The sequence below is a fragment of the Ranitomeya variabilis genome, chromosome 3, assembly GCF_051348905.1.
Source record: "Ranitomeya variabilis isolate aRanVar5 chromosome 3, aRanVar5.hap1, whole genome shotgun sequence".
Taxonomy (NCBI): Eukaryota; Metazoa; Chordata; class Amphibia; order Anura; family Dendrobatidae; genus Ranitomeya; species Ranitomeya variabilis.
The window spans coordinates 235,610,859-235,622,933 of NC_135234.1; positions in this window are offsets into that span (position 1 = coordinate 235,610,859).

A 12,075-nucleotide genomic window follows, 5' to 3' on the forward strand; every position below is an offset into this window, starting at 1 on the left:
TTATAACTCTGGAATGCTTCAACGGATTCTGATGAGTCTGACATGGTTTTCTCATGACATATTGTACTTCATGATAGTGGTAACATTTCTTTGATATTACCTGCATTTACTTGTGAAAAAAACGGAAATTTGGCGAAAAGTTCGCAATTTTCCAAATTTAAATTTTTATGCCCTTAAATCACAGAGATATGTCACACAAAATACTTAATAAGTAACATTTCCCACATGTCTACTTTACATCAGCACAATTTTGGAACCAATTTTTTTTTGTTAGGGAATTATAAGGGTTAAAATTTGACCAGCAATTTCTCATTTTTACAACACCATTTTTTTTTAGGGACCACATCACATTTGAAGCTACTTTGAGTGGTCTATATGATAGAAAATACCAAAGTGTGACACCATTCTAAAAACTGCACATCTCAAGGTACTCAAAACCACATTAAAGAAGTTTATTAACCCTTCTGGTGTTTCACAGGAAATTTTGGAATGTTCAAAAAAAATGAACATTTAACTTTTTTTCACAAAAAATTTACTTCAGCTCCAATTTGTTTTATTTTACCAAGGGTAACAGGAGAAATTGGACCCCAAAAGTTGTTGTAAAATGTGTCCTGAGTACACTGATACCCCATATGTGGGGGTAAACCACTGTTCGGGCGCATGGCAGAGCTCAGAAGGGAAGGAGCGCCATTTGACTTTTCAGTGCAAAATTGACTGGAATTGAGATGGGACGCCATGTCGCGTTTGGAGAGCCCCTGATGTGCCTAAATATTGAAACCCCCCACAAGTGACAACATTTTGGAAAGAAGATCCCCTAAGGAACTTATCTAGATGTGTTGTGAAAACTTTGAACCTCCAAGTGTTTCACTACAGTTTATAACCCAAGTGTTTCACTACAATTTATAACGCAGAGCCGTGAAAATAAAAAAAAAAATTTTCCACAAAAATTATTATTTAGCCCCCAGTTTTGTATTTTCCCAAGGGTAACAGGAGAAATTGGACCGCTAAAGTTGTTGTCCAATTTGTCCTGAGTGCGCTGATATCCCATATGTTGGGGTAAACCCCTGCTTGGGCGCACGGGAGAGCTTGGAAGGGAATGAGCAATGTTTTACTTTTTCAATGCAGAATTGGCTGGAATTGAGATTGGATGCCATGTCGTGTTTGGAGAGCCCCTGATGTGCCTAAACAGTGGAAACCCCCAATTCTAACTGAAACCCTAACCCTAACAGACCCCTAACCCTAATCCCAACCATAACCTTAACCACACCCCTAACCCTAATTCCAACCCTAAACCCAACAGTAAATGTAATCCAAACCCTAACTTTAGCCCCAACCCTAACCCTATCTTTAGCCCCAACCCTAACCCTAACTTTAGCCCCAACCCTAACTTTAGCCCCAACCCTAACCCCAACCCTAATCCTAACCCCAACCCTAATCCTAACCCCAACCCTAACCCTAACCCCAACCCTATCTTTATCCCCAACCCTATCCCTAATTTAAGCCCCAACCCTAACCCTAACTTTAGCCCCACCCCTAACAATAACTTTAGCCCCAGCCCTAACCCTAACTTTAGTCCCAACCCTAACCCTAACCCTAATGGGAAAATGGAAATAAATACATTTTAAAAAATATATATATATATTTTTCACTAACTAAGGGGGGTTTGATTTACTTTTATAGATGTTTTTTAGCTGATTTTTATGATTGGCAGCCGTCACACTCTAAAAGACGCCTTTTATTGCAAAAAATAGTTTTTGCGTCTCCACATTTTGAGAGCTATAATTTTTCCATATTTTGGTCCACAGAGTCATGTGAGGTCTTGTTTTTTGCTGGATGAGTTGACGTTTTTATTGGTACCATTTTCGGGCACATGACATTTTTTGATCGCTTTTTATTCCGATTTTTGTGAGGTAGAATGAACAAAAAACAGCTATTCATGCATTTCTTTTGGGGGGGTGCTTATACCATTCCACGTTTGGTAAAATTAATAAAGCAGTTTTATTCTTCGGGTTAGAACGATTACAGCGATACCTCATTTATATCATTTTTTTATGTTTTGGTGCTTTTAAACCATAAAAACTCTTTTATATAAAAAATAATTATTTTTGCATCGCTTTATTCTGAGGACTATAACTTTTTTATTTTTTCGTTGATGATGCTGTATGGCAGCTCATTTTTTGTGGGGCAAGATGTCTTTTTCAGCGGTACCATGGTTTATATATCCGTCTTTTTGATCGCCCCCTCCCTGCGCGATGCTGCCCTGTGCTGCCGGAACGCTGCGATCATCTTTGATTGCAGTGTGCCGGGAGTTAATGTCCATGACAGCTCCTGGCACATAGTGCCAGATGTCAGCTGCGATAGTCAGCTGACTCCAGGCCCCGATCGGCCGTGCTCCCCCTGTGAGCGCGGCTGATTGGTGATGACGTACTATCCCGTCGGTGGTCATACGGGCCCATACCACCTCGACAGGATAGTACGTCAGATGTCACAAAGGAGTTATTTGAAAGAATGACACAGACTCCTTTAATTAATATTAATTAAACCATACTTATGACCCTACCCATTCCACTGACTATTGTCTTCTGCAAAACAATTAAAAAAACAACAATATTCCTCACCTTTCCGAGGAGAAGATAATCCATTTGTCCCAGGATGGGTTTAGCTAAGCTACATCTAGATGGCAGGCTGCACGATTGCATGATGCAATCATATAGTCTGTCATCCAGCAGAGACACTGACCAGCATGTGTTACCAGTGTTCAGTGTCTCCCTGTGAACTCCTATTCCCTGTCTGATGGCACTGCGAGTGTGAGAAAGTTCTCCTGCTCATGGTGCCATGCGACAAGTCCCATGAGTTCACAGCCAATGAACTCACTTCACCTATGTGAATTCAGTGCGAACGCAGTGGGAAATGTTCTATGCTGTCGGCTCCTGCTGTGATTTTACAGTACGTGGCTGCTGAATTGCCAGCTCTTCTTCTAATTATAAATCTATTTAATATATATACATATATATATGTGTGTCAATGACATCTATATATCTATGTATTCTATGTGTATATATCTTACTGTAGGCGGCAGATGAATTGCCGGCTTTTATTCTATCTAGTTATCTAGCTACCATCTAGGAATAAAAAATGAGAAGCAGCACTCAAGGTTTAGCAAAAAAATATAGGTGGACTTTATTAGGCCCACATGGTGTGGTGCAACGTTTTGGCTTCCAAAAGCCTTTTTCAAGCCACCATCTAGCTGTGTGTGTTTTGAAGAATACTTCCTTTGAAAACGATGTGTAAATGATGTTAAAATCGCATTGGAATCAGATAGCAATCGCATTGCGATGTAAATCAGATGCTAGGTGTGTAAAATTGGATTGTACTCGTATGACACTCTCATGACACTTGCATTACACTCGTGCGACTCTCAGCAGTGAAAATCGGACCGATTTTTTTAAAAAAATGTTTATTGTGACTCCAGCTTTACGCTCATATACACGAAGGGGTTAGTATCCATAGCATGTGAGGTTACACTGTGGCCTTTCAGCACAGTTACGCCCATATACGTGAGGTTACAATGTGGCCTTTCATCACAGAATTCACCTTTTTAAAATACATTCAAAGATCTGCAGCAGCAAAGTCTGCAGGATTCAATGCAGATTTTTAAACTATCCTGGGTGGACTACATACCCTAAAAGCCACAATTTATTGGAGTTTTAGTTGTTATTTATAGACTTACATAATATTGCAGGTGTTTCATTACAAAGACACCTTCCAACTTCTGCACTGCAATAATTCAGTGTTACATTGTGGATGATTATGACCTGAAACTCATCACAGCTTCATCATAGTGAGTATCCACAATAGTATCAGAGATTGAAAGGGCTCTGGATGTACCTGTCAAACCAGTACTAGCTATTGTTCTATCATTAGAATGAAACAGGATATTAAAATCCACCAAAGTTCTTAATAATAGTGCTAAACCTACAGATGTGTGCTCTTATATGAGTATATGAGTATCATACTATATGTTCACTAATATCCTTGCAGATTCATGTAAAATTCAATTGATTTGCATTAGGAACAAAAGTTCAATTAACTTCAAATTATAAACTTAGCAAAATATGCAAGCATTTTGGTTGTAAATACAAAACCAGGAAGAAAGAACATTGCATTTCTATGAAATGGGATTTTTTTTTCATTTTAATTAATCAGAAATCCAGAACTCAATCAATTGTTCTTGTGAGTGCCATTCAAAGAAGTATTATTTATATTATTTATAATAAGTCCATCTAATAAAATACAATTCTCTCTATGCCAATGTGCTGCTATAGAAAGATAAAGCAATGAGAGGGCAGAGGTGGGGGAGTAGAAATGCAGAATAGCAATAGGATACAGAGAAGATTGACTGATGTTATCTGAACTGCTTATTAACCTCATCAGAGATGTGTGAAATATTCACCCAGAAATGCAAAACAGTTAGTATGAGACAGAATATTTGCTTTGTGTTTTCTTTTTACATTTCTTACAAATATAATAGATGTTCCATTAAGGTAGAATACATTGTGTTACGATTAAGGGTGGGTTTAAGAGATGGGCGAATCGTTTGAAATTTGAATTCACCAGTTTTTTGCCAAAAAGTTCAATATGCAGTGAAATGCTTCCAATTGCCTTGAAAAGATGTGAATAACACTCTGTGGTCTCCTATGATGATACTGAACCCCTTACAAGCTCTTTAATATAAAACACAGCCTTAAAGTTGTCACAATAGTCTCTCTATATGTATGGCTATGGATAAATGGATGGCTAACGAGAGGTAACCAACAGTCCATTTAATAACGCACTGCACTGATATACTTTTTAGGATTTAATAATGTACAAATTATCCAAAAATGATCCCCTTTTGAGGGCAGATTCATGCCATGCTGGTATTTATACACAGACGATATACACAGAAGAAGCTGTGTCTTTTTGACAAAAAGTGGTCTAAAAAAGTCCTCTTTTGGGAAAGTAGCAATACATTTATGTTTGGAAAATGAAGAAACAATAACTTTCTGTTTCTGTTTCCAGCAACAGTAAAGTAAAGCTATAAGGCTGGTTTCACACTTGCGTTTTGATCTGCAGCGTTTTAAAAAAAATGCAGGTGGTGAAAAAACGCATGTAAACGCGTGCAAACGCTGCGTTTTTTAGACGCATGCGTTTTTGAATGCAGAAAAAAAAATGCGACGTTTTGACGCGTTTACATGCATTTTTTCCTGCGTTTGCATTTTTGAAACGCATGCTGAGAAGTGTGTGACAGCTGCCAATCATCAAAATCAACTAGAAAACCCACTATTAATAGAATTAGCTAGGGTTAGGGTTAGGGTTAGGATCCCTAGGGTTAGGGTTAGGGGTAGCTTTCTATTAGAAGAATGTCCTGGTCACCAGGTCACTGATAAGCCACCCCCCACCATCAAGGTGATAAAGGGATCCAAACCCTACCGCTAACCCTAACCATAACCCTAGGGATCCAAACCCTAACCCTAACCCTACCCCTAACCCTAACCCTACCCCTAACCCTAACCATAACCCTAGGGATCCAAACCCTAACCCTAACCCTACCCCTAACCCTAACCCTACCCCTAACCATAACCATAACCCTAGGGATCCAAACCCTAACCCTACCCCTAACCCTAACCATAACCATAAGGATCCAAACCCTAACCCTACCCCTAACCCTAACCATAACCCTAGGGATCCAAACCCTAATCCTACCCCTAACCCTACCCCTAACCCTAACCATAACCCTAGGGATCCTAACCCTAACCCTAGGGATCCTAACCCTACCCCTAGCCCTAACCATAACCCCAGGGATCCAAACCCTAACCCTAACCGTTACCCTAGGGATCCTAACCCTAACCCTAACCCTAAGGGTTAGGATCCTAACCCTAACCCTAAGGGTTAGGGTTAGGATCCCTAGGGTTAGGGTTAGGATCCCTAGGGTTACTAGGGATCCTAACGTTAGAGTTAGGGTTAGGGTTAGGGTTAGGATCCCTAGTAACCCAAGGGTTAGGGTTAGGGTTAGGGTTTTCTTGTTTTTTCTTGTGTTTTCTTGTGTTTTTCTATAGAAACGCATGTGTTTAAAAACGCATGCAAACACATGCGTTTAAAACACCGCTAGAAATTACTACAGGTTGCATTTCTGCAACTAAACGCACGCATAAAAAAACGCATGCGTTGCCAAAAACGCGTCAAAATGCATGCAAAAAAACGCATGCGTTTTTAATGTTAAGTATAGAAAAAAAACGCATGCGTTTTTTAGCGCTAAAACGCAGCTGCAAAAAACACAAGTGTGAAACCAGCCTAAAACATAACTAATAGGCAACAACTGTTCAGTATGTAAAATATGATGGGCAAAGTATAATATCAAGCTGTGTAGGGCCAGCAATAGTTGCCACGGCAGTAGCAAAGTTAGCATATAATATGAGGACAAGGCAAAAGATGCCTAGTTGTTTGGAGGCATTGGCACTGATGGCAGCAAAAAAGTATATAACAAAATGTACGCAGCTATAGCATTGCTTTATGTCTGTTTCATTTTAATTAATATACGTTTTTTTCCGCACTTGAAAAAGACAATCTAATTTGCCTGGTTTTATCAAAGCTACCTGCTTCTCTGAAAACCCTCTATGACACTACACTGGAGACTGGTCATGATAGTACGCCCATTGCAAGCTGGGCCAGTTCTTGCCACTTGTCCAATCTTCTGTCTTAGAAGTCCATAACATTGGGGCCCACTGTATTAATCAGAGAAAGAACACTGTCTATGTATAACTGAACCTAGCAGTTCAGGCAGTGTGTCAATATTTGCTGATGTGTGTCAGGTTGGTGCCGCGGCAGATGGTTCAGCATATGTTCAGCATATATGCTGTAATCTCTGCTACTGCTAATGTCTCTGCTGCTTCTTCTGGCTATAGCGCTAGCACAGGCAGGAGAGTATTGGCCCTCCAAGGATGAAAGAGGGGTCTCCTAGACATGTGGTCAGCACTGGGCATCAACTTGGCCAAAGCTTCGATTAACACATATTATCCTGTTAATGTGCCAATTCTAAATCCCTTTCCGACACCAAAAAAAATTCTTAAGGAGAGAGAGTAGGGGGACAGCTTAAGCCTTTCTCACATTGCTAGTCAGCTTCGCTTTCCCACATGAGCAGCTAATGACACTTTATGTGCTGATGAAGAGCCATATTCAACAACAGCTTATACTCTCCTGCAGAGGTTGCACTTTGAAAAAGATTCAGCAGCTGGTAAAGTAGAAAAGAATTCCTACACCCAAGATGCTACACATAGAACTCATCACCACCACCATCATAGCTTTTAGGAGCTCCTAAGATGATTGCAAAGGAAGCAGATCTGGTCCTACTACAGATTTTGGCTACTTATCAGCTCCTCGTTTTATTGCCTATGCTAATAACTAGACATGAGCGAACCTTTCAAGACCCGAACGTTTAGACGTTCACCGAATGGTTCGACAAATGTACCATAACCCCATTAAATTCAATGAGAGGCCAAACCAAACATATATACAACAGCATAAAAGGTCACAAAAAGCTTCCCAAACAGATAAAACTAATAGAACCATGATGCAGAGGACTAAGTGGAGGAGGGGCGGGGGTGGACACTTTTTATTTTTTTTAAACAAATGACTTAAAGTGAACCTGTCAGCAGGATTTTGCTAAGTAATAGACAGACACTGTCTGGTTGGCAGTGTTAAACTGATTAAAATTATACCTTCAGTGAAGAAATCCATCTTGTGTTCCTTGTGTAATCAGTAGTGTTGAGCGATACCTTCCGATATCGGAAAGTATCGGTATCGGAAAGTATCGGCCGATACCGTCAAAGTATCGGATCTCGCCGATTCCGATACCCGATACCAATGCAAGTCAATGGGACGAAAATATCGGAATTAAAATAAACCCTTTCTTTCTTTGTAGGTTCATTCTACATGAAGGAAAACAACTAGGAATAATGTAGGATGTATTGGGGGAGGTGGCGGAGACATTAAAGGCATAGAGGTTTAGCCCAATCAAATAGAATAGCAGGAATTTTAAAAATTTTTTAAGACGTTCGGAGTTACAAAGATATTGACTGTGTTAAGTTTTTTTTTATTTTGTCAGATATTGATGTTTCACTACTTCCACGCCCTTCACCCTCTTTTTTACTTCTCCCACACTTTCTTCTTCATCATCATCAGCATCTTTGACATCAAGTTCTTCTTCACCTTATTCATCTTCTTCTTCATCTTCTACCTATAATTTTTTTTGTTACATTGTTCATATTCTTTTTATTTAACTCTTATTCTTCTTCATATTCAAGTAATTCATCATATTCTTATTTGTGACAGGCATTCCCGTAGTTGTTATCTATAAAAGTTTGAAGATTACACCTTCCGTTCTGCCTGTCACAAAAGAGTTACATTTGTCCGCGTTCAGTTTGGCCTGCAGCATCAGGCTTTATCCAGGGGCACCACGAGGAGGAACGGACTCACCCCCATACACTGCTTAGTCTTCTTCTGCTTATAATTTAGATAACATCTTTTGCTCTGATATTTTGTGTTATTCTTAATGTTCTTCTGCTCTTTGTTCTGCAGCCTCTTGTTCTTCTGCTTCTCGGTCTCCCATGTCGTCGTCGTCTCCAGGGTCATCGTCTCCGGGGTCGTCGTCATTGGGGTGGTCTTCAGGGTCATCGTCTCCAGGGTCGTCGTCATCTCAGTGGTTGTCGTCTCTGGTGTCGTCGTCATCTTAGGGGTGGTCTTCCGGGTCGTCGTCTTTAGGGTCTTGAACTTGGAAATGTAGCAGAAGGTACAAGAAGGCTGAGAAAATGCCGAGAAACAGCTGATGGAACTGGAACTCGGATGGCTACCCGAAGGTCCAAGAGCCAATGGAACTACTGAGGACCAGCTGACGTTACTGGAACCCGGTTACTAAGCAGGAGGTACCCGTGCCTGAAAGCACTACCAAGGACCACCTGACATTGGTGGAACTCGGATACCCAGAGGGAGGCACCTAAGCCAAAGGCTCTGCCCGGAACCAGCTGATGGTACTGGAACCAGGATGGGGAGCAGAAGGTACAAGAGCAAAAGACACTGCCGAGAACCAGCTGACAGTACTGGAACCCGGATGGGTAGCCGAAGGTCCAAGAGCCAATGGAACTACCGAGGACCAGCTGACGTTACTGGAACCCAGTTACTAAGCAGGAGGTACCCGTGCCTGAAAGCACTACCAAGGACCACCTGACGTTGGTGGAACTCGGATACCCAGAGGGAGGCACCTAAGCCAAAGGCTCTGCCCGGAACCAGCTGACGGTACTGGAACCAGGATGGGGAGCAGAAGGTACAAGAGCAAAAGACACTGCCGAGAACCAGCTGACGGTACTGGAACCCGGATGGGTAGCCGAAGGTCCAAGAGCCAATGGAACTACCAAGGACCAGCTGACGTTACTGGATCCCGGTTACTAAGCAGGAGGTACCCGTGCCTGAAAGCACTACCAAGGACCACCTGACGTTGGTGGAACTCGGATACCCAGAGGGAGGCACCTAAGCCAAAGGCTCTGCCCGGAACCAGCTGACGGTACTGGAACCAGGATGGGGACCTATTCAAGCTTGTCTTCTTACAGCCCCAACTAGTGGGTTTGGAGCAAAGGGTCAGCAGGGGGAGCAGAGTGTAGGCCGAAGCCTGCACTGGAGGCATTTGGAGGTCTGTTGTGTCTGCGTGGCATTTGCAGGACACATTGCCAGCTACACAGCAGGGGAACAGCTGGCGGTGCTGAACCCCACTGACAGAGTGGCGGGTGTTTTGCTCTGTGCAGCCAGCACTTCCGGGCACCAACTGGCAGTGTTAGAGCCCAGGGACAGCAGGAGGAGAGGAAGCATAGTGTAGGCCAAAGCCTAATTGAACCAATTTTAAAGGTAACCTTTAACCCCCCCTCAGGTGTTACAAACTAGAAGAGCCACACCTTGGGCAGCAGTAATGCTGCCCAAGTCAAAGGTTGTTCTTTTAATTTTGTTCCTTGCACATGCTGAGTGAAACACGTACCACATTTAGGCCCTTATATAGTCAAAACTGTCTTGGAGGAGGGAGTTCCCTTCTTAATGAGAAGTTCCCTGTGCTCTCTGTTGTGAATTCCATTTCTCGGACTCCCTCCTGTGGTCATGAATGGTACTTTGGTTAGTTCTGCTCTTGGACTCCCTCTGGTGGCTTTGAGCGGAACTGCTGGTCTCTGAGGTTTGCTTCCTCAGCTGCCCTCGTTTATTGTTATGCTGGCTTCCCTATTTAACTCTACTCAGATCGTTACTTCATGCCAGCTGTCAATGTTTCAGTATTGGTTCAGATCTCTCTTGGACTTCTCTGAGGACCTTCTCCTGAGATGTTGAAAAACAGATGGGAGATTGAGAGGAAAAAACTTATTTCATTGGAAATACATGCTGGGACATTGGTGGAGTACTACAAGGCAAAGAGAATCCCGAGGGGATTGAGGCCTAATCTAAGACCCACCTTAATGCCAAATAACACTCAATTTTGTGCCAAGTTTGAGGCCATTGGTAACAAGTACGCATTTGATATTATGCTGCTCAATATAGAGTTTTTGAAAAAGGAAATTGAATCCCTTAAAACCAAGGTGGAAGAGATTGGGAAGAATCTCACACCATTGGTTTCAGCTACGGACTTTGGTTCAATTAACTCTAAGATCGAAGAGAACCTTTTGAAATATCGGACCGGCTTGGAAGACAGTAAGAGGTCCAAGTGTTTCAGAGATCTTGAAGATTACAACAATGGCAGAGTATATGGCTGGCAATTTAGGAACTCCTTGCCTAACAAAATGAAGTCGGGCGCTGGGCGGTCCAAGAATCACCCTAAGAGGTGGAGAAGACCCCAGAAACAATCAGCCCAACAGAATGCATTTGGCTTTACAGGTGGGGAATCGGATTCCACTGATGATGGTGGTACCACGAGTATTGGTCCTGCTGGTTTTTTAGCCAGAGAGGTGGGACTTGCATCCCAAGAAGGCGCAGTGGCCACAGGGGCGGCAGGAGACACAAGAAAAGGGAGCCAAGGCTTGACAACGAGATCCAAGGGGAAAATGAAATGAGTGCTCCGACATCTTTGGTGGTAAATATATCTTCACTTTCTCTCTCAGACATCCAGATTAAGCTTTTGTCCAAGGGGTTATCATTTTGCCCTACCAGTCGGACTGACTGGTTTGCTTTGGATAATGATCTGTTCTCTTTTTTTAGACGGTTAAAACTGACATTGTTCTTTTCAGGTAAAGAGGCTTCTGTGCCCTCGATTCCACGGGAGGGCTTTTCACTCAGCAAATTAGGTCTCTACAACAAGAGTGATTTTGTTCCTCCTGAACATGACCCGGTTTTTGAGACGTTTTCCAAATTCGTTAAGGCTGATATAGCCAAATTGAGGAAAAGTGATTTGAAATTTGGTAAATCCAATTTAACATTTGCTGAGCGGAAAGAGATTAGAACACTGAGGAAGAACAAATCCATCACCATCAAGCCAGCCGATAAGGGCGGGGCTTTGGTGGTGATGGACACTTCACAATATGTCAGTGAGATAAGGTCACAACTTTCTGATGATAATGTTTATGAGAGGTTACGTGTGAACCCCATTCAGGAATTTAAATCTGAGTTGGAGACAATCATCGATGAAGCCTTGGGTATGGGTATTATTGATGTTAAATTGGCAGAGTTTCTGAAGGTGGAGCATCCGGTAGTCCCTATACTGTATACGTTACCTAAGATCCATAAGGATCTGCGGAGACCTCCTGGCCGACCGATTGTGTCGGGCAGGGGGTCTCTGGGCAATAAAGTGGCTATTTTTCTTGATCGTCTGCTGAGAGATTATGCTGTGTCTGCTCCCTCATATGTAAGGGACACAAGTGATTTCATCAAGTCCCTGGAAGGAATACGTGTGGTTGATTCCACGTGGTTGGTCTCTTTTGATGTGTCCTCCTTATACACTTCCATCGAGCATGCCAGAGGATTGTATGCCGTCGGTGTGGCGCTCGCCGGCTCCGACATGGCCCCGAGCTGTACGCG